The sequence below is a fragment of the Anomaloglossus baeobatrachus genome, chromosome 4, assembly GCF_048569485.1.
Source record: "Anomaloglossus baeobatrachus isolate aAnoBae1 chromosome 4, aAnoBae1.hap1, whole genome shotgun sequence".
In the NCBI taxonomy this organism is placed as follows: domain Eukaryota; kingdom Metazoa; phylum Chordata; class Amphibia; order Anura; family Aromobatidae; genus Anomaloglossus; species Anomaloglossus baeobatrachus.
The window spans coordinates 431,323,153-431,345,269 of NC_134356.1; positions in this window are offsets into that span (position 1 = coordinate 431,323,153).

A 22,117-nucleotide genomic window follows, 5' to 3' on the forward strand; every position below is an offset into this window, starting at 1 on the left:
GCTGCACTGCAAGAGACATTCTTTTTTGAAAATCCTAAAAATGCTCTCAGATGGCTCGATATGAATGAGCAACGGCTCAGGCAAAATCCACAACATTGATATGTAACCCTATAAGGACTTTATGGATGATAAATACTCGACTGTCTTCTGCGATTACATAGGATTGGCCCAGTGGATAAAATTATTGTGATACCCATTGATTGGTTCCAGCAGAACTCCCTGGAAGAGCAGTTTGGGTTTCCTTTCTTTCCCTTTTTCACTTCCAGAGACTGTTTTCGTTTTTTCTCACTTCCCTGCATTTTTCATTGTTCTCAGGCTTTTTTTTTTTTTTTTTTTTCTTGCCTTAAACCATTTTGGGAAGAGGGAATTTTGTCTCTCTTGTTTCGGCTTCAGGATGGACTGGTGCCTCAGTTTCAACGTTTATGTTGTGGGACAACTGTTAGATGCGGTGGGAGGTGGGGGAAATGTTTCTGCAGCTTTAATGATGCTTTTATATTTATGTCTGCTAATGATTCTCATGTGGTTCAGGAAGGTGGAGGAGGGTTGGAACTCTTTGCCAGGTGTGACTGCTTGCACTACATACGCATATCACCAGGATGGCGGGTAGGATTAACATTCTTTCTTGGAATGTCCGTGGCTTGGGGGACCCCACAAAAAGGGTAGCAGTAATGGAACAGGTCAAATCCCACTTTCCAACAATCATCTGCCTACAGGAGACACATTTGGAGGGCGACAAAATAGCATACATGAATCGCTCATGGGTGGGCCATTGTTTCCACTCAACCTACACAGCTCATTCCAGAGGTGTCAGTATCTTAGTCCACAGAGCAATCCCATTTGAGATCATTTCATCCACAGTAGATCAGGAAGGTAGATTCATTTGCGTGCACTGTAAAATATTTAACAAGGAGCTCCTTCTGATAACAGTTTATATACCGCCTCCATATAATAATACTGTTATGAACAAAATTGCGGAATTGATTAGCAAGACCCCCAATGTACAGGTGGTGTGCACGGGGGATTTCAACAATATCATTCACCCATATTGGGACAAACACAATGCGGGTACTCACTTAGAACACTATCCTAACTCCAAATTTGGGGACACGGTGGCTGAACTGGCACTTTTAGATATGTGGCGAATCAGGAACCCTGGAATCAAGCGATTCTCGTGCTATTCCAAAACACACAACACTCTGTCCAGAATAGACCTGATCTTGGGCTCGGAGGGTATACTGCTAATGGTGGAAAACACAGAATACCTTCCTAGAGATTTATCAGACCATTCCCCACTGTTGACACGACTTAATATTTTACCCGGGCTTGATCGTACCCGTAGCTTGTGGTCCTTCAATCCTTTTTGGCTACAGATTATAGATGTGGGCCCGGTTGAACTAGCCCTTGAATACTATTTTCAGGACAACTGTACGGGGGAGATGTCGCTTAACACTGTTTGGGATGCCATGAAGGCCTGTCTGAGGGGGTCACTGATACAGGGGGTCAGTAGATCTAAAATTAAGTCGGCACAATTTGAAATTTTTCTTAAAGAACGGGTCCAGACGACAGAACAGAAATACATACTGGAATGGAGGGAGGCACAAGAAGCATATGATTCTCACATTAAGGAACGGGCCACTAACAAAAGACTTTTTACACAACAGAGATTCTTTGAAGAGGGCGAAAAAGCGGGTCATTTATTAGCGGTGATTGCTAAAGCACAAAGAGGAAACACATTTGTGGGGGCGCTAAGGGACAAAACCAGGAGCATAGTCAATCAACCTGACCAAAATTTGGCTACCTTCTCTGAATTTTACGAACAACTTTACAAAACTAAACTGCAATATGATAGGGAACAGATAGCTTCTTACCTGAAAGACATCCCCTTGCCCTCACTTTCAGATGAGGACAGAGTATACCTAAACAGTCCACTCACAATGGAAGAGTTGTATTTAGCAGTGTCCTCCATGCCCAATAATAAGTCACCGGGTTTAGATGGGATCCCCACAGAGATTTACAAAAAGTTTGGAGACATCCTGCTCTCCCAGCTGCTGTCGACCTTCCAGCAAGCAGCCAAAAATGGCTCCTTGCCCCAATCGATGCGAGAAGCAGTGATAGTTGTCATACCTAAACCTGGCAAGGACACTCTCATCCCTGACTCTTATAGACCTATATCTCTGTTACCTACAGATATCAAAATAATAGCTAAAGTACTAGCTTCCAGACTTAATAAGGTTATACTTTCACTAATCCATTCGGACCAGTCGGGGTTCATGCCTTCCAGATCAACGGCAGTGAATATACGATGGTTACACCTCAACCTACAATTGCCAGTTGATAATTCAGGGGATAGAGTAATTTGCTCCCTAGATGCCGCTAAGGCTTTCGACTCTATTGAGTGGGAGTTTCTCTGGGCAGTACTTGACAGATTTGGACTCGGGAGGGATTTTATTTCCTGGGTAAGACTTCTATATAATAACCCTACTGCTAGGATCAAAGTTAATGGATTCCTTACTTCTCCTTTCCCCCTACGTAGGGGCACCCGTCAGGGATGCCCGCTAACCCCCTTACTATTTGCTCTGGCCGTTGAGCCTATGGCGGCAATGGTTAGATCCAATCCATACATAACAGGGTTCAGGAGGGGTGGTCAGGAGGAAAAAATAGCGTTGTACACAGATGACACACTCCTTTTTCTGGCCAATGCAACATCATCACTGCCAAGGGCAATGGGGGTTATACAAGAATTTGGGAAGTACTCAGGTCTATTAATCAACTGGGAAAAGTCTGTATTACTTCCGGTGGATGGAACCACAATCTCACCTAATTACGTAGACTCGGGCATACAGGTTGTTGCCCAGTTTAAATATTTGGGGATAATGGTCACTACTCGTGTTGAGGATTATGAGAGTCTCAACCTAACCCCTATGGGTTTACTATCTGGCGGCTCAGCTTCAGCACATTCGGGGATGGGAGGACTCTGGAGGGGGGGCACAGTATACAATTCTACAACAATATTTTCACTCCACTAGTCTATACGAGGTTCTAGAGGCAGGAGGCTTCGGAGCTGCTACTAATAGTTGCCCAACCCTACTACTAATCCAAAAACTTTGGGATAAAACTAAAAAACTACAAGACATTCAGGGAATCTCACAATATACCTCTATATGGAGAACTCAATGGTTACCTAACTTGCATCGTTTAGAGGGGTTTGGGAGCTGGGCTTTGAGAGGGATAAATAGATTCACACATATTGTGGAGGAGGGCCAACTCAGAGGCTTCCCTCAGTTGCAAGCGGTGTTTGGGATCCAGAATTCGGAGTTTTATAAGTACTTGCAACTGAGACATGCCTATCAGGCAGAAACCTCTACTACAGGTAGAGCATTGGAGCAGAACAAAGTCATGCAACGCATAGCAACCTCTAGAGGCTCAGCGGGAGTGATATCTCGTTTATATTGGGATCTATTATATCTGGTGCACTGGAATTGTCCAGTAAACGCAAAAGAAAAATGGGAACGAGCTATAGGACCTATTGAGGACAACCAATGGGTAGACATTTTAGAAAGAATTCCTAGTCTATCATTGGGGGAGGCATAAAGACTGTCCCACCTGTACGTTATTCACCAAGTATATCGCACTCCTAGATTCCTGTTTGATATTGGAGTTAGAACTGACCCCTTCTGCCCGCGATGCAAAATATGTTCCGCAGATCTATTACATATGATGTGGTCGTGTCCTGATATTGAACATTACTGGAGAGAGGTGACAGAAATAATCGATAGAGTATACACGATAGAGACGAGCTTAACTCCCTTTGTATGTATTCTGGGATACGTGGAGGATTTACCTTTGGAGGAGGAGGGCAAAGTGGCCGTATCTAAACTATTATATATTGCCAGGAAACTAATCGCTCAACACTGGATCTCGGACCACAGTCCTACAATATCTGAATATGTCAAAAAAGTTAATTGGGTGATAAATGTGGAGAAAAGTATATATCGGAAAAGAAATGGCGTAACCAAATTTGAAAAAATATGGGCACGATGGATAGATGGGTCAGGGTTGGCTTCGAGGGAACTGATTAGGTTTAGATTGGGCTTACTCTAAATTGATAACAAAGGGAAAAGGGCGTGAAATTTCTGCAGAACTTATCTATAATGATGACGGAGGTTTGGGGAGAAGAGAGTAGATTCTTCATCAAAAATGACATTTAAATGTGTACAATGCCAAACAAAGCAAAAACTCAAAGAAAAACAAAAGTCTAATTGCATTAATTGATAAATGTAATAATGGTACTTAAGAACTTGTGTCTAGGAATGTGTGGAGCTGCAGATTTGACATTATCTCTCCTTTCTACAAGACTGTTTAATGTTTGTTGGGGAGGGTTGGGAGGGGGGTAGAGGCTGGGTAGCCTCCAATGTTTATTTGGTTGTAACTTCTAAAACTTTAATAAAAACATTTAATCAAAAACACCTTCCTCCAAAAGTGCCTTTAGTTCATCATTAAAGGAAATGGTAGGATCCTGAGAAATGTCTTGATAAGAATCAGAGTTTGGTGGAGTGGTCGTTCTTAATGCTGGACTATACAAGAAATTGAACCTTGATAATTTAGAAAACTCTGATTCTTATCAAGACATTTTTCAGGATCCTACCAGTTCCTATAATGATGAACTAAAGGCACTTTTGGACTTTAGGACTGATCTTAGTTTCCCTGTCCAATTCAATAAGTTCTTTTTCTACTAAATCTTGAAATGAGTCTAAAGGTGGCTTTACACGCTACGCTATCGCTAAAGCGATCTCGTTGGGGTCACGGAATTTCTGACGGAATTTTCATAGGTGTGTGACACCTACGAGCGATTTTGAATCATCGCAAAAACGTACAAAATCGCTCATCGGTGACATCACCCCCTATTCCCAATTATCGTTGCTGCTGCTTGGACGATGTAGTTCGTCATTCCTGCGGCAGCACACATCGCTACGTGTGACACCGCAGGAACGAGGAACCTCATCTTACCTGCAGCCGCTGGCAATGTGGAAGGGAGGTGGGCAGGATGTTACGTCCCGCTCATCTCCGCCCCTCCGCTTTGATTGGGCGGCCGCTTAGTGACGTCACTGTGACGCCGAACGAACCGCCCCCTTAGAAAGGAGGCGGTGCTCCGGTCACAGCGACGTCGCTAGGCAGGTAAGTAGTGTGACGGGTCCGCGCGATTTTGTGCGCCACGGGCAACGATTTGCCTGTGTTGCACAAACGATGGGGGCGGGTACACACGCTAGCGATATCGGTAACGATATCGCAGCGTGTAAATCGGCCCTAAGGCTGGAGGGTGAGACTTGAGCAGGTAAAAGTAAGGATTTTTGATAGAGAAATCATTATTCAATTCTCTTCATTAACCAGACCCGCTTTATCCATTTTTCTCAGATCTAATAAAACTTTCTGATCTACCAAGATAAGTAAAGAGTCCTCCTCATTCACAAATATCTATTTCTTATTATATATATATTATATGTATATATATATATATATATATATATATATATATGTATATATATATATATATATATTTTTTTTTTTTTCTGACTGGAGTCATTTAAAAAATGACATTTTACAGCCAGGTTACGAGCTAATCTATTAAGATCTAACAATGTTTTGAAAACATCAAAATTATAAGATGTACAAAATCCTAGTCCCTTGGACAATAAAGAAATCTGTTCATTGGAAAAAATGTAACTTGAAAGATTCCATATACTGTAGGTACTTCTAATATTTCTGATTCTTGTATCTGGGCGAATTTCTTCTAATTTTGACCACGGTGTTTGCATACACCTTTCTTCCTCCGTTTTATTGATGAATTTTAAGAGAAATTGTGAGATTGTTGAGTTGGTATGAAAACTTGTGTCATATTACCCGCACCACTAGAAATGGAGGCTGGAGAGGAGTCCTAAAAATCCTCTGTTGTATTGTAAGGGTACGGTTCCACTAGCGTATAGATTCCGATGGGAGAGCATCGGAAGCAATATGATTATGACCCTCTGCAGCGAGCGTCAGCCGAGGGTCATGCGACAGTGATGCAATATTGTGATCGTATCACAGGTGCAGAGAAGAGGGAGGGAGCGCTTTCTTCCCACCTCCTCCAGGCCTGTCTCTGCGTATATCGCACTGCTCTCGGATGACATGCGAGTGCAGTGCGATGTTTCACTCATTCCCCTAGAGTTGTATGGCTGTGCGTGAGCCAAGACTCGCTGCCAAACACAGCATGCTGCGATCTATTTTGCATGCCGCTATGGCATCAGAAATCAATTGCAGATGGACACTGCCCCATAGTTTTGTACTAGAGTGAGAGCAATCTGATGGTTTATCGGATTGAACTCGCCAATGCAAAACACAAGTGGAACCGAACCCTAAGAAGAAGAATTAGAGCTTGTTCTGTCCCCACTTAAAGGCGATTGAAGGCGCGTAGTTGTGAGATGTTGTGAGAATCTTACCTCTGTTTTTCCTATAGGTGAGACAGACATGACCAGAGCGCTCCAGAGTTAAACATGCTGAGATGAAACAATGGTGGTTTATTTTCTCCAAAGGTTAGGACATGCAGAGTACAGTAATCCAAGTACCTGGCATTGTGGTTCTCTTGTGATGCTTGATTCTGAAGCCACTAAGGTCAGAAGACTTTGCTTCTAGCAGCTCCAATAAGGGATGTGATTCTCACAAAAACTCTGGCTGGAACTGAATATGCCAGGAAATGATGTAAGAGGATCAGCAGACACTCCCATGGGCTGGACAAAAGAAACAGAGGAGCCGAAAGGTCTGACCAGTAGATGGCAGCAGAGACAAGCATGAAAAACATTAAATAACAGTTTTAATTAAAACAATTAGGAACAGCACAGAGCTTGCATTGCGGTAAAAAAAAAGGCTCCTTATTGTTCCTTTGATGGTGATGTTTTCTCAAAGTGGATTGAGGATGAATATAGCAATTATAGATTTTGTCGCCCCGATAGTCCTTTAAATCTTGTTCATATTTCTTCTTACTAATATCTGTAATAGCACTCTCCATTTTTTTAGATTATTTTTCATTCGATCTTGTACTTTTTGGAATTCATTTAAATGAGAAAATTGCATTAAGGTGATTTGCAAATTCTTAATATCAGTTTTTATAGAGACTAAAGGGTGCTTTACACGCTGTGACATCGCTAACGAGATATCGTCGGGGTCACGCCGTTAGTGACGCACATCCGGCGACGTTAGCGACATCGCAGCGTGTAACACCAAGGTGCGACGATCAACGATCGCAGAAACGTCAAAAATTGTTGATCATTGACACGTCGCTACTTTTCATAATATCGTTGGTGGTGTGTACCGCCCCGCGCTCGGCTGCAGCCGAGCTGCTCGGATCCGGGCTCGTTGGTGGGTGGCTCGAGCACCTCCGGAACCGGGGTCACTTCGCTCTAAAAGGGGATGCTGCCGCTGTTGGTGGGGGTTAGGTAGGTGCACGGCCGGAGCCACGCTTAAGTTCGTGACACCACCCACGGGATATGGTGAAGGTAGACACCACCACTGCAGTTACGGGGCACCCGGGGGAGATGTTATGCAGCAAGTTGTTAACCCCTCAGTGGGCAGGGATGGTGGCCCCAGGGCCCATTGGGGATAGCTGCGCGGTGCAGCGCGGTGCGCAGCCGGATGGCACTGTTGTACTCACTGTTATTGACACACACAAGTCTCTGGTAAACCAAGTTGATGGTGGTCAGTGCCCGCAGCCGGCTGTGTCTGGTCCCCCACCCGGTTCGGTGGTCTTGGCATTTCTCTTGCACTGTGTTGTGTACTTGGGCTGGCTGCGCTTCAGCGACGGGAGTCCGCTCCCCGGCTTTGAGGATGTCGGGAGAGCCCTTTTGCCCGCAGACGCTGACCCGTGGGATCTCTCTGCCTGTGTTGTGGCTTTTTATCCCCCTCGTTGGGCTGTTGTCTTCAGTCGGAACTTGGGTGGGAAAGGACCTATAGTTCAGACTGCAATCAGTTAATTAACTCAGTCCAGTGGATTCTGGACCTCGTTTCAGGGTCTGAGTACACCCTGTGTGCTCCGGTTTCTGAGTCGGTTCCCCAGGTCGGTACCGGCGGGCCACTACCCTGTCCTGGTCCACCACGGTTCCACCGAGCCATCTTTCCGGCTCCTGCAGGCTAAGGCCACCATTTGCCTCCTAGCCAAAGGTGCCCGGGCTCCAACCCCGGCACCTGTCAGACTCCTCTCACTACTACAACTCCACTCTCCTCACTGACTGACTGACTGACTTGTTTCCTGCCTCAGGCCCTCTTAACTCCTCTGTGGGCATGGCCAACCACCTGGCTCCGCCCCCTGGTGTGTCCATCAAGCACTGAGGGAGGTGACTAGGTTTTAATGGTTGGCTGATGACACTTTATTGGGGGACAGGTGTAGTGCGGGGGTCTATCTGTGACTACCTGGCTAGTCCAGGGCGTCACACTCCCCCTTGGTTAACTACAGACCGTCCGCGGGCTGTCCGACCACCACCGTTTATTTTTAACTGAAATAGATAAAAAACAGTTAACAAGCATACTAACATATTTACAGGTATGATTACTTCTGGTTCATCCCAAGATGGGAGGTACTATTCTTTAACATTGCAAAACATATATAAAACATTTTAATTAAATGGGAATGGGACGGGACCGGGTCTTTTCATTTGCCCACCCAAGCAAACCTAAACCTTGATGCTGCCTCTAAGAACGGGTCAGCGCCCCTTTTCCCCAGTCCAGGAATCGGGTTCGGGTCCGGGTGTTGCCCATACGGGCCGGGTAATAAGTTCCTTACCCGGCAGTCTCTCAGAGGCCCCACGTCCAGGGGACCCCCTGACCTGAAGGGTTGTCACCGGTTTCTATGGTGACGGGACATCGGCCTCCTCTGCCATAGGCCCTTCTTCCAACCAGCTTCCCCGGAGACTGTAGGACCTGAAAGGGTTGTCCGGGATTATTTACAAGCCCAAAAGTGTTTGGGTGGCTTGCGAGTTCTCAGCCTTGTCTCTAAGTAATGGGGGTTAAAACAACGGGAGAGTCAACAAAGTCCCAACGGGGACTGGGAAGTATGGTAGCCTGGAACCGCTACCTCACTCAACAGACTTTGCAATCAGGTGAGAGTCTCGGGTGATTGGCATTCATTCACACACCTATGTACATAATCAACATGTTGCACCCCTAGATGGCAGTTTCCCTGTACCTAAGAGGGGGCTGACCTAGGTTAGGACGCGTGGACCTCCTGGGTCCAATACTTTCAGGTGGAGGCAATGGGGGAAAGGAGACGACCGGTCCCTCTTCCCGAGTGTCAGGTATGGCGGGTAGAGACCTGCGGAGGCGTGGTGTAGGTGCATCCCTGGGCGCTTGCTCGGGTGGCTCGCTGGCGGGCAATTCCGGGTCCATTTCTTCCACGGGTTGTGGAAACATTATTACAGGAACAATCACTGCGCCGTTCTGCGTAGGCCAATCAGCTGGAAAGTCACCCATCACTGTATGGATCACCCCTCTTTTCTCCTCCACGCTCGGCGTGGGCATGGGGACCTCTTCTACCAGTCTCAGGGGACCCGGGCATCTCTTCAGGTGGTCCCTGGAAACAGTGGCCGTAGTTTTCCCTTGGTCGCGACTGATCAGGTAGGTCTTCTCGTTCTCCCATCCAGTTGGCTGTATGACGTAGGGAGTCCTCTCCCACTGATCGTCGAGCTTATGCGTTCTTCATTTGCGCTTCAGCACCACATCCCCAGGTCCGAAAGGAGCAGCCTGAGCCCGCTTGTTGAAGCGCTGCTCTTGCTTTTGTCGATTTTGACGCAGATTTCTTTCCACATACTTTTGGATCCATCGGTACTGCGTCTGTCGCTTGGCATCCCATTACGGGTGGAGGAAGAGTCTCGGGCACTTCTATGTCCATTTCTAGGTCCACTGGCAGCCGCCCCGGTCTGGCTCCCATCAGGTACGTGGGGGTGCACTTGGTAGAGCTGCAGGGGATGTTATTGTACATGTCTACCAAATCAGGCAGCTTCTCTGACCACAGATTCCGTTCTTCCAGGGATAATGTCTTGAGGAGGTTAAGGACCAGATGGTTCATTTTCTCGCACATCCCATTAGTTTGGGCATGGTAAGGCGTGGTCCAGATCTTCTTGCACCCATACAAGTGGAACTCCTGGAACACCTCCGCTTCAAAGGCTGGGCCCTGATCCATGAGCACCTTCTCGGGATAGCCATGCGGCCGGCAAAAGTAGGCCTGGAAAGCTCTGGCTGCAGTGTGGCCTGTCAAGTCTTTAACGGGAATAACCACCATGAATCTTGATTAGTGGTCGACAATGGTCAGGGCATAGGTGTACACGCTTCGGCTGGGCGTAAGCTTGACGTGGCCTAAGGCAACCAATTCTAGCGGCAGGTGGGTGACAATCAGCTGCAGCGGGGCCTTCTGGCTGGCCTCGTCCCGTCTTCTCAGCGTATAGGGACCACACTCTCGGCACCAGGCCTCCACGGACTCTCGCATCCCACTCCAGTAAAACCGCTCCCTCAGCAGCATCTCTAGCTTCTTCCAGCCGAAGTGTCCTGCGCCATCATGGTAGGCCTGCAGGACCTTGGGTACGCATGCCTGGGGCACCACCAGCTGGTGAACTTTCTCATGGGTCTTCGGGTTGATCAACCCCCTATACAGCTTCCCTTGATGCAGGTACAGACGGTCTCTCTCTTTCCGCACCGCTGAGCTTCATAGGGGGCTGTGGGGCCCATCCTGGAAAAACCCTGGGCAATCATCATTTTGACCAGCTGAACTGCAGGCTCCTGATCCTGGGCTTCTTGCCTCCCCTGGCTGGGCAGCGGGTCAAGGTTCGCCTGCTGTTGGCTAACACAGGGCTTCTCATCCCGTGGCCGATGGAATGCGGGTAGCTCGATCTCCTCCAGGCTGTCTTCCTCCATCCCTTCATCGGGCAAGTGTGGCATCCGAGACAGCGCCTCTGCGTTGGTGTTCTTGCGACCAGCCCTGTATTTGATGGTGAATTCGTAATTGGACAGTCGAGCCATCCACCGGGCACCCAGCTTGGCCGTATACAAATGTGTTAACGAGTTGTTGACCGTGTAGGCAGTGAACTTCGCCGCCGCGAGGTAATGTTTAAACCTGTTATTGCCCACACGAGGGCCAAGAACTCGAGCTTGAAGGAGGTGTAATTCTCGGGGTTCCTCTCTGTTGGCCGGAGCTTCCTGCTGGTGTAGGCGATCACCTTTTCCTTTCCATCTTGTACCTGGGACAGGACCGCACCCAGGCCCACATTGCTGGCGTCGGTGTAAAGGATCAACGGGAGGCCGTAATCCGGATAAGCCAAGATTTCTTCCCCTGTCAGGGCCGACTTCAGCTGTTGGAAGGACTCCTCGTGCTTATCACCCCAGACAAACGGGGCCCCGGAGATCTACCATTCTTGGTCTGTCCCACGAGGAGGTCTTGCATGGGCGCGGCCATCTTCATGTACCCCTTGATAAAACGGCAGTAGTAGCCCACTAGGCCCAGGAACTGTCTCACCTCCTTCACTGTGGTTGGTTGCGGCCAGCTGTGGATAGTGGTAATCTTCTCAGAATCCGGGGCTACGCCTTCCGCACTCACCACATGCCCGATGTATTGCACTTTGGGTTTCAATAGATGGCACTTTGAGGGTTTTAACTTCATCCCGTACTTGGCGAGGGCCGCAAACACTTCTGCCAGGTGCTCCAGGTGGGCTTCATACGTCTTGGAATACACAATCACGTCGTCCAAGTACAGCAGAACAGTCTGGAAGTTGAGATGCCCCAAACAGCACTCCATGAGCCTCTGGAAGGTCCCCGGGGCATTGCACAGCCCGAACAGCATACTGTTAAACTCGCAGAGTCCCATGGGGGTAGCAAACGCAGTTTTCTCGCGGTCTTCCCATGCAACCGCCACCTGACTGTAGCCACTAGTAAGGTCAAGGGTAAAGAAATAATTAGCAGTTTTCAGCGCAGCGAGCGACTCTTCAATGCGGGGAAGAGGGTAGGCATCTTTATGCATTATCTGGTTGATCTTCCGGTAATCCACACACATTCTCATGGTACCATCCTTCTTCCTCACCAGCACCAATGGAGCTGCCCAGGGACTACAACTATCCCGGATGACCCCTGCCTCCTTCATGTTCCTCAACATGTCTTTGGCGCACTGGTAGTGTGCAGGTGGGATTGGCCTGTACCTCTCTTTAATGGGTGGATGCGTACCCGTGGGGATAAGGTGTTGAACCCCTTTAACTCTCCCAAAATCTAGTGGATGCTTGCTGAAAACCTGTCCGTACTCCTGCACTACCCTGTATACCCCTTCCTTGTGGTACATGGGTGTAGCCTTGGTGCTCACATGCATCTCCGGGCACCACTCCTCTAATTGTTCGGGCGGAGGGTCGCTGCCTGAGTGTGATGTATAGAGATGAGCAAACCGGTCATGGTTCGGATCGAGTTCGGTTCGTCGAACGGAGGTCTCATTCGAGTTCAGTTCGTCGAACGTTCGACGAACCGAACTCAAACCGCATAGGAAACAATGGCAGGCAATCACAAACACATAAAAACACCTAGAAAACACCCTCAAAGGTGTCCAAAAGGTGACAAACAACTCACAACACAACACAAACACATGGGAAAGTGACAAGGACATATACTCATGCGAAAACAAAAGAGCTGGACAAGGAAAATAGAGGAGGAGACACAGATATAGGCATGGCACGCCCTTCTAAAATCATGTAAAACACCATAAGGTGACTCCAAGCGGAGTTCTCCCTTTTTTCCAAAAATTGGGCCACACACACCCACCCCTTCAGTGGCAGCACTTGTGCCCCAGTTGTACACTTCACAGCTAGATTTGCATCAAGCACATTCAAAAATACGCCATTCTTAACCGTCCCCAGGATGACACCGGGGTAGGTAGCAAAGTCTTTCCTGATCCCAGCTCTGTTCATCTTGGATCATTTTTAAAAACAATGTAAGGAAGGGTTACTCCAAGCAGAGTCTCCCTTTTTTTCCAAAAATTGGGCCCCACACACACCCACCCCTTCAGTGGCAGCAGTTGTGCCCCAGTTGTACACTTCACAGCTAGATTTGCATGAAGCACATTCAAAAATACGCCATTCTTAACTGTCCCCAGGATGACACCGGGGTAGGTAGCAAAGTCTTTCCTGATCCCAGCTCTGTTCATCTTGGATCATTTTTAAAAACAATGTAAGCAAGGGTTACTCCAAGCGGAGTCTCCCTTTTTTTCCAAAAATTGGGCCCCACACACACCCACCCATTCAGTGGCAGCACTTGTTCCCTAGTTGTACACTTCACAGCTAGATTTGCATCAAGCACATTCAAAAATACGCCATTCTTAACCGTCCCCAGGATGACCCCGGGTTAGGTAGCAAAGTCTTTGCTGAACCATGACTTGCTCATCTTGGCTCCTTTTAAAAAACACAGCAAGCAAGGGTTACTCCAAGCGGAGTCTCCCTTTTTTTCCAAAAATTCGGCCCCACACACACCCACCCATTCAGTGGCAGCACTTGTGCCCTAGTTGTACACTTCACAGCTAGATTTGCAGCAAGCACATTCAAAAATACGCCATACTTAACCATCCCCAGGATGACCCCGGGTTATTTAGCAAAGTCTTTGCTGAACCATGACTTGTTCATCTTGGCTCCTTTTAAAAAACACAGCAAGCAAGGGTTACTCTAAGCGGAGTCTCCCTTTTTTTCCAAAAATTGGGCCCCACACACACCCACCCCTTCAGTGGCAGTAGTTGTGCCCCAGTTGTATACTTCACAGCTAGATTTGCATCAAGCACATTCAAAAATACACCATTCTTAACCGTCCCCAGGATGACACCGGGGTAGGTAGCAAAGTCTTTCCTGATCCCAGTTCTGTTCATCTTGGATCATTTTTAAAAACAATGTAAGCAAGGGTTACTCCAAGCGGAGTCTCCCTTTTTTCCAAAAATTGGGCCACACAGACACCCCATCAGTGGCAGTACTTGTGCCCTAGTTGCAAACAGGATGTTTTGATTTGCATCAAGCACATTCCAAATCCACAAGCCTTTACTCTCCCCAGGATGACACAGGGGTAGTAAATTCCTTGTGGATCCATGACTTGTTCATTTTGATGAACGTTAGTCTGTCCACATTGTCACTGGACAGACGCGTGCGCTTATCTGTCAGCACACACCCAGCAGCACTGAAGACACGTTCAGAGACAATGCTGGCAGCTGGACACGACAAAATCTCCAAGGCGTAAGTTGAGAGCTCTGGCCATTTTTCAAGATTTGAAGCCCAAAATGAGCAAGGCTCCATTTGCAAAGTCATGGCATCAATGTTCATTTGGAGATACTCCTGTATCATCCTCTCCAGCCGTTGACTATGTGTCAGACTTGTTGTCTCTGTTGGCCTTGCAAAGGACGGTCTAAAAAAATTATGAAAAGATTCCATAAAATTGCTATTACCAGCACCAGATACGGTGCTACTGGTACGGGTAGACTGTTGAAGATGACGAGACCGTCCCATGTTTGTCAAGTTACAACTGGGAGATTCACTCCCTGCACCTGCATGGTTGTTTAATGGAAAAGCCGAGCTAAGATCGAGTAACAGCTTCTGCTGATACTCCTGCATACGTGCGTCCCTTTCTATGGCTGGAATTATGTCACAAAATTTGGACTTGTACCGGGGATTTAATAGTGTGGCAAGCCAGTAGTCATCATCACTTCTAATTTTGACAATACGAGGGTCATGTTGGAGGTAGTGCAGCAAGAAGGTGCTCATGTGTCTTGCGCAGCCATGCGGACCAAGTCCACGCTGTGTTTGTGGCATAGAGGTGCTAACCATTCTTTCTTCCTCTGACATCTCCCCCCAACCTCTTTCAACTGAAATTTGACCAAGGTCTCCCTCATCCGCTGAGTCTTCCATGTCCATGGACAGTTCGTCCTCCATTTCTTCATGTTCTCTTGCACCTTCCTCAACATTTCGCCTGCTACCATGCGCCCTTGTTGATCCCTGTCCCTCATGGTCCCATGCCTGCCGCGTTGGTGATGATGAACGTCTGGACCTTGGAGATGTTGTTGTGTCTTGCGCATATGAATCCTCCTGTAGTTCCTCCCCTTCCTGTTGTCTCACCCCCTGACTCCGAATAGTGTTTAGCGTGTGCTCCAGCATGTAAATGACTGGAATTGTCATGCTGATAATGGCATTGTCAGCGCTAAACATATTCGTCGCCATGTCGAAACTGTGCAGAAGGGTGCATAGGTCTTTGATCTGAGACCACTCCATCAGGGTGATCTGCCCCACCTCTGCATCTCGTTGGCCCAGGCTATATGTCATGACGTATTGCACCAGGGCTCGGCGGTGCTGCCACAGTCGCTGTAACATGTGGAGAGTCGAATTCCAGCGTGTCGGCACATCGCATTTCAGGCGATGAACCGGCAGGCCGAAAGACTTCTGGAGCGATGCAAGTCGCTCAGCTGCGGCGGTTGAACGACGGAAGTGAGCAGACAGTTTTCGGGCTCTGGTCAGAAGGCCATCCAGGCTGGGATAGTGTGAAAAATTGCTGGAAAACAAGGTTCACCACGTGAGCCATACAAGGCACGTGTGTCACCTTGCCCAGGCGAAGGGCCGCACCCAGGTTGGCAGCATTGTCGCACACGGCCTTACCAGGCTGCAGGTTGAGTGGAGACAACCATTTATTAAACTCAGTCTCCAGAGCTGCCCACAACTCAGCCGCTGTGTGACTCCTATTTCCAAGACATGTCAAGCTAAAGACCGCCTGATGCCGTTGCGCTCTGCTGCCAGCATAGTAATGAGGGGTGCATGATTCCTTCTGCGCAGTGCGAACGCTGGTGGCCTGACCAGGCAGGCTTGGGGCGGAGGTGGAGGACCCAGATGAGGTGGAGGAGGCAGAATCAGTGGAGGAACTTGGACAGACAGAGGATTGACACACAAGTCGTGAGGACGGCAAGACTTATGCAGCAGACCCTTCACCATCTATCACCATAGTTACCCAGTGCCCAGTCAGCGACATGTAACGTCCCTGTCCATGCTTACTGGTCCAAGTATCGGTGGTGAAATGCACCCGTTGACACACAGAGTTTCTCAAGGAAGCGGTGATGTTGTGTGCGACATGCTGGTGTAGCGCGGGTGTTGTGTCCCATGAATGGGAACAACCTGTTGTATGTAATTTTTGCAAATGTCAGGAGCGGCATCTTACAAATCCAGGTCCATTAAGAGCTCAAGGCACTCACTCAAATCAGGCTCATCAAGGTACTCAACCCTCAGCGAGCAGCTCATAAAGGCGCGCGCTGAAGCAGAAACAACAAAAGTACACGCCATCTTCGCCCAGAGAGAAGCAAAGATGAGAACAGAATCTGCACGCAAAGAAGCAGAGATTAAAGCAGAATCTGCACGCAAGGAAGCAGAAATTGAAGCCCTTCAGAAGGAATGTGAACATGTGGCGGCCATGGCAAGGCTAAAAGTCTTCGAGCAAGCTCTGGGTGGGAGCCAGGAAGGCAGCGCCAGTTTGCGTGATCTCGACACAGAAGACTCACTTAAGCGTACAAGAGATTACGTGCTGAGCCAAGCCGACGAACTGCCAACTACCATCAACATTCCCGTCAGTACTAACACTTCTCCAGAGCCTCAAGACACTGATCCACCTACAGCTTCCAGCCTTCCAGGTCAGTCCAATGCACCTCAGACTTTCAAGCCTGAACCAGCTTCATATTCCAATGCACAGCCACACCCTGCGCATCAGCAACCTCCGTATGCCCATGTCTACATGCAACCTAACATGCCGGCAAGGCGCTACACTCCCAACAACCGTGTAGTTCCAGACCCGCATACAACAGAGACTGTACACACCAAACCGGCGGTCACTGGTCTAAACGCCTACGCCACTCCGTACTTTCCCATGTTCCCGAACCACGAAGCTACGAACAACGCAACCAGCATCACGCAGTCAGCAAATGTGCCTCAACTATCGGAAAGATCAGACATGTCCGACTTTGCGAGGTACATGATCCGCCGAGAACTCACCAACACCGGTCTCACAAAGTATGACGACCAGCCTGAAAACTACAGAGGGTGGAAGTGTGCCTTCAAAACCGCAACGCGTGACCTTGGCATTACGGCTGCTGAAGAGCTGGACTTGCTAATCAGGTGGCTAGGGCCACGGTCTACTGAGAGAATCAAGAGACTCAGATCCGTCTACATCAGCGACCCAACAACTGGTCTCGCAACCGCATGGGACTGGCTAGAGAAAGGCTTCGGCAGTCCTGAAGCAATTGAAGATGCATTGCTGAAACAACTATACTACCTTCCCAAAATATCTAGCAAGGATGCTTCAAAGTACCAGGAACTCAGCGACCTGCTGTCCGAGCTCCAGCTGGCCAAAACAGACACACACCTACCTGGCCTCAGCTACCTGGACACCGCTCGTGGGGTGAAACCCATAGTCGCCAAGTTACCTTACAACGTGCAGGAAAGGTGGACTACGGTAGGAACAAACTATAAAAAAGAGCACCAAGTCTCCTTCCGTCCATTCTCATACTTCTGCGAGTTCATCAACGGCATCGCGGAACGTAAGGCAGACCCCAGCTTCACCTGTGGAGAACCAACCGGCTCCACTTCACCAGCTCCCGGATATGAGAGCCCTCATCAAAATGACAGAAAACGTAGGGGCCCAGTATCAGTCAAGAAGACCGACGTTCTACCACCTACACCATCAGCACCAGACAATGGCACTGAAGGCGGGAAGGCGGAAAATCCGAACCGCCAATGTCCTATTCACAAACTGCCACACCCCCTGAAGAAGTGCATTGGCTTCAGGAAGAAACCCCTTCAAGAACGAAAGGAACTCTTGAAAAGGTTTGGGGTATGTTTCAGGTGTTGTGCCTCTACAGAACACCTTGCCAAGGACTGTAATGTTACTATTAAGTGTATGGAGTGTGACAGCACAGATCACGTACAAGCGCTGCACCCATCTCAGCCTGATCCTGCACCTACACCTTCTCCTACCACAAGTCATGGCGGGGAGAGTACAGGCCAAGCTGCGAACCACCTCACAGTATCCTCCTCGTGCACCGCAGTCTGCGGAGAAGATCTCTGGGACAAGTCTTGTGCGAAAATATGCTTAGTAAGGGTATATCCCAAAGGTCACCCAGAAAGGGCCGTGAAGGTGTACAGCATCCTGGACGACCAGAGTAACAGGTCACTTACCAGGTCTGAACTCTTTGACTTGTTCGGCTTAAAAGGAAATGCCTACCCTTATACACTAGGTACTTGCAGCGGCATCTCAGAAGCCTGCGGAAGAAGAGCCAGTGGTCTCGTGGTAACATCTCTTGAAAATACCGTAGAGATACCTCTACCGACACTCGTCGAGTGCAACCAGATACCGGCTAACCGGGAAGAGATTCCAACACCAGAGGCAGCTCTTCACCACCCTCACCTGAGAACTATCGCCAGCAAGGTCCCACCTCTTGATCATAGTGCAAAAATCCTGATTCTGATTGGAAGGGACATCCTCCGGCTACACAAAGTACGCCAACACATCAACGGGCCACACGATGCGCCATTCGCTCAGCGCTACGACTTAGGCTGGGTGATCATAGGAAACGTCTGCGTAGGCAAAGTAAAGAGTCCCGACGCGATCTCCTCCTACAAGACGCACATCCTCCCAAACGGTCGCTGCACTCACTTTCAATCATGTCCGCATCACTACGGGGTGAAAGAGAGGCTGAGCGACACCAGGTGGCGACAGCAGCCTCCCGACTGCGTGAACGCATATCATCTCTGGGATGACGACTTCGGGTCAACAGCGTTCGAGTCTACAAATGAAGACAACAAATTGGCTTCGATGAGAGAAGACAAAGAATTCATAAAGATTATGGATAAAGAGTTCTCTCAAAACGACTCTAACAGTTGGGTAGCCCCATTACCCTTTCGGTCTCCAAGGCCAAGGTTGCCAAACAACTCCCAGCAAGCAACCGCAAGGTCCTCCTCTCTAAAACGCACTTTGGAAAGACAACCGGAGATGGAGAAATGCTTTGTCGAGATTACGCAAAATATCCTCGACAGAGATCATGCTGAACAGTGGCACCACATTCCCACCGAACAAAACCCAGCCGACCGAGGAACGAGACTCACTGCTGCATCCAAACTCGGCGACAACATGTGGCTGACACCTCCAAGTATCGTATACGAGGAGACCTGCGATAACTACGCCGGCAACATGTACGAGCTGGTGGAACCAGAATCCGACAAGGAAATTAGACCGGTGGTCTCCGCTCGCTACACTTCAGTGACATCAAAACAGAAGTTGAGATCTCATCGCTTCAAGTGCCTCTCAAGTTGGTCATCTGAGGTACGAGCTGTAGCTTGTCTTGTTCACACTGCTCACTGTTTCACCAACTACAAGTCTTCAACGTGCCACGGCTGGCACATGTGTGTGATTCGTCCAGTCACCAAACTCGTGCTATTTTTACCAAAGGAGGACGTTACATGAACTAACTTTGTCGTTGGACACTGCCACGGCGGGGAGCGTACCTTTCCTTACCCCTGCTGTACGGAGACACAACTGTCCGTGTCTAATGAACCTTGAACTTTTCCTTTGGATTAAAACTTTTCCGTTGGATTATTGGGTTGGAGGAAGAGTTGGCATGTTTGCGGCTTCCCCAATCTGAAGATGGGTTTGTTGAACTTGAATTCATGTTTAACATTTTTCTACTTTTTCATTTTTTACGCAAGGACAATGCTGTTAGGGCCAGATGGACGGGTAGACCCTGGAGGTGGATCCACTGGGCCGAACTCCCGGATGAGGGAAAGGAGTCCGGTAGCCGGAGCACTGTAGGTAGCAGGACAGTCCGTGCACTGAGAGCAAATGGAGAAGTCCCTGGGACCACGAGGTCACGGATGGTGGTCCGGGTGACGGAGCTCAGGTTCGGAAGCCGTGATGGTGTCAGGCAGGGTCTGGAACCGTTGGAGCGAGATGACCGGTCACCGCAGGGATCCGAGATGGTACGGACTGTCAGGATGGCAGATGGGCAGCGTTCGGGGTTCGAGGTACCGCAGGACCGGATGGCGATGCAGGGTCGGCTCTAGAAGACAGAGAGGTAAGTATCTCATAGAACACAAGGAGACCTGACTCCTAGCTTGGGAAAACACGAAGAACAGGCCCCGCTCCCTTGGACATTAACCCCCTATATACCCTGTACCTGAGTGCATGATTTCCTGTTAATTGACACTGGCCCTTTAAGAAAGGTTCAGTGACCGCGCGCGCGCCCTAATGCGCGTGCGCGCAGCCCGGGTGCCAGAAGCCAGGGCAGGAAGCTGAAGGGAGGACGCAGGGGAGCCGGCCAGGAACTGGGAAGCCGTCGGGCGCCGGGAGCGGAGACCAGGGGGCCTGGAAAGTGCGGGCACCGGAGGCTGGAGAGCGGGGAGCGTGGCAGGTGAGCCGGGGAGCGGAGCTGAGGACCCGGGGATCGGAGCAGGGGACCCGGGGAGGGGATCCGAGGACCCGGGGAGCGTGACAGTACCCCCCCCCCCACGCCCCCCTCCCCGCAACCGGGACAGGAAGGCACGGATCAGAGGAGTGCCCACGTTCTCCCTGGGCTCCCAGGATCTATCCTCAGGACCATACCCCTCCCAGTCCACCAGGAAGAACTGCCGACCACGTACGGTCTTCATGGCCACGATATCCCTTACCGAATAGATGTCGTCCTCAGCAATAGGAGGAGGGGCCGGACTGGCGGCAGCGGAGAAGGGACCAAGGACAACCGGCTTGAGCAGAGAGACGTGAAAGGAGTTGGGTATTCTCATCGTGGCCGGGAGCTGCAGTTTGTAGGAGACCTCATTGATCTTGCCGAGGACTTTAAATGGTCCGATGTAGCGAGGTCCCAGCTTGTAGGATGGTATCTTCAGTCGGATGTATTTGGAAGCAAGCCAGACGAGATCTCCCGGAGAGAAACACGGAGGATCCAGACGTCTCTTGTCCGCATGTCTCTTCATCCGCAGGGAGGCACGTGCAAGGGAGGCCTTAACTGAGTCCCAAATGGATGTAAAGTCACGGAGTACTGCATCAGCAGCAGGGATGTCCGAGGAAGAGGATACAGGCAATGGGACAGACGGCTGAAGTCCGTAGACGACATGGAAGGGAGAACTGGAGGAGGACTCACTGACGTGGTGATTATGGGAGAATTCAGCCCAAGGAAGAAGCGTGGACCAATCGTCATGATGGGCGTTCACGTAGTGACGCAAGAAAGAGGTCAATATCTGATTGATCCGTTCCACTTGGCCATTCGACTGAGGATGGTAGGCTGAGGAGAAGTCCAGAGTCACTCCCAGATGTTTGCAGAGAGCCCTCCAGAAGCGGGAGGTGAACTGGGTTCCTCTGTCGGACACTATGTGTGATGGAAAGCCATGCAAGCGGAAGATGTGCTGTATATAGGCGTCCGCGAGTTCCTGAGCAGAGGGCAGTCCAGCCATAGGAACGAAATGGGCCATTTTAGAGAACCGATCCACCACGACCCATATGACTGTGTGTCCGGAGGATAATGGCAAGTCCGTAATAAAGTCCATCGCTATGTGTTGCCAGGGAACTGAGGGTATGGGCAGAGGCAGAAGACGGCCGTATGGCAGGTGTTTGGGTGTCTTGTTCCTGGCACAGGAGGAGCAGGCAGAGACAAAAGAGGCGACGTCTGTGCGCAGGGATGGCCACCAGTAATGACGTGCAATAGCGCTCCATGTTTTCTTCTGACCTGCATGACCGGCTGTTTTCGAGGCATGGCCCCAGTGTAACACTTTTTGCCTGTCAGCCTCAGAGACATAAGTCTTCCCAGGTGGTATCTGGGCCAGGGTGACAGGAGCCACCGGAATAATCTTACTTGGACAGATGATGGGTTGAGATGTCTCTTCCTCCTGTTCCAGGGGCACGAAAGACCTAGACAAGGCATCAGCGCGTACATTCTTGTTCGCGGGTCGGAAATGAAGCTGGAAGTCGAACCGGGCAAAGAACAAGGACCACCTGGCTTGCCGTGGGTTCAGTCGCTGAGCAGTCCGCAGGTATTCCAGGTTTTTGTGGTCTGTGTAAACAATGACAGGGTACACTG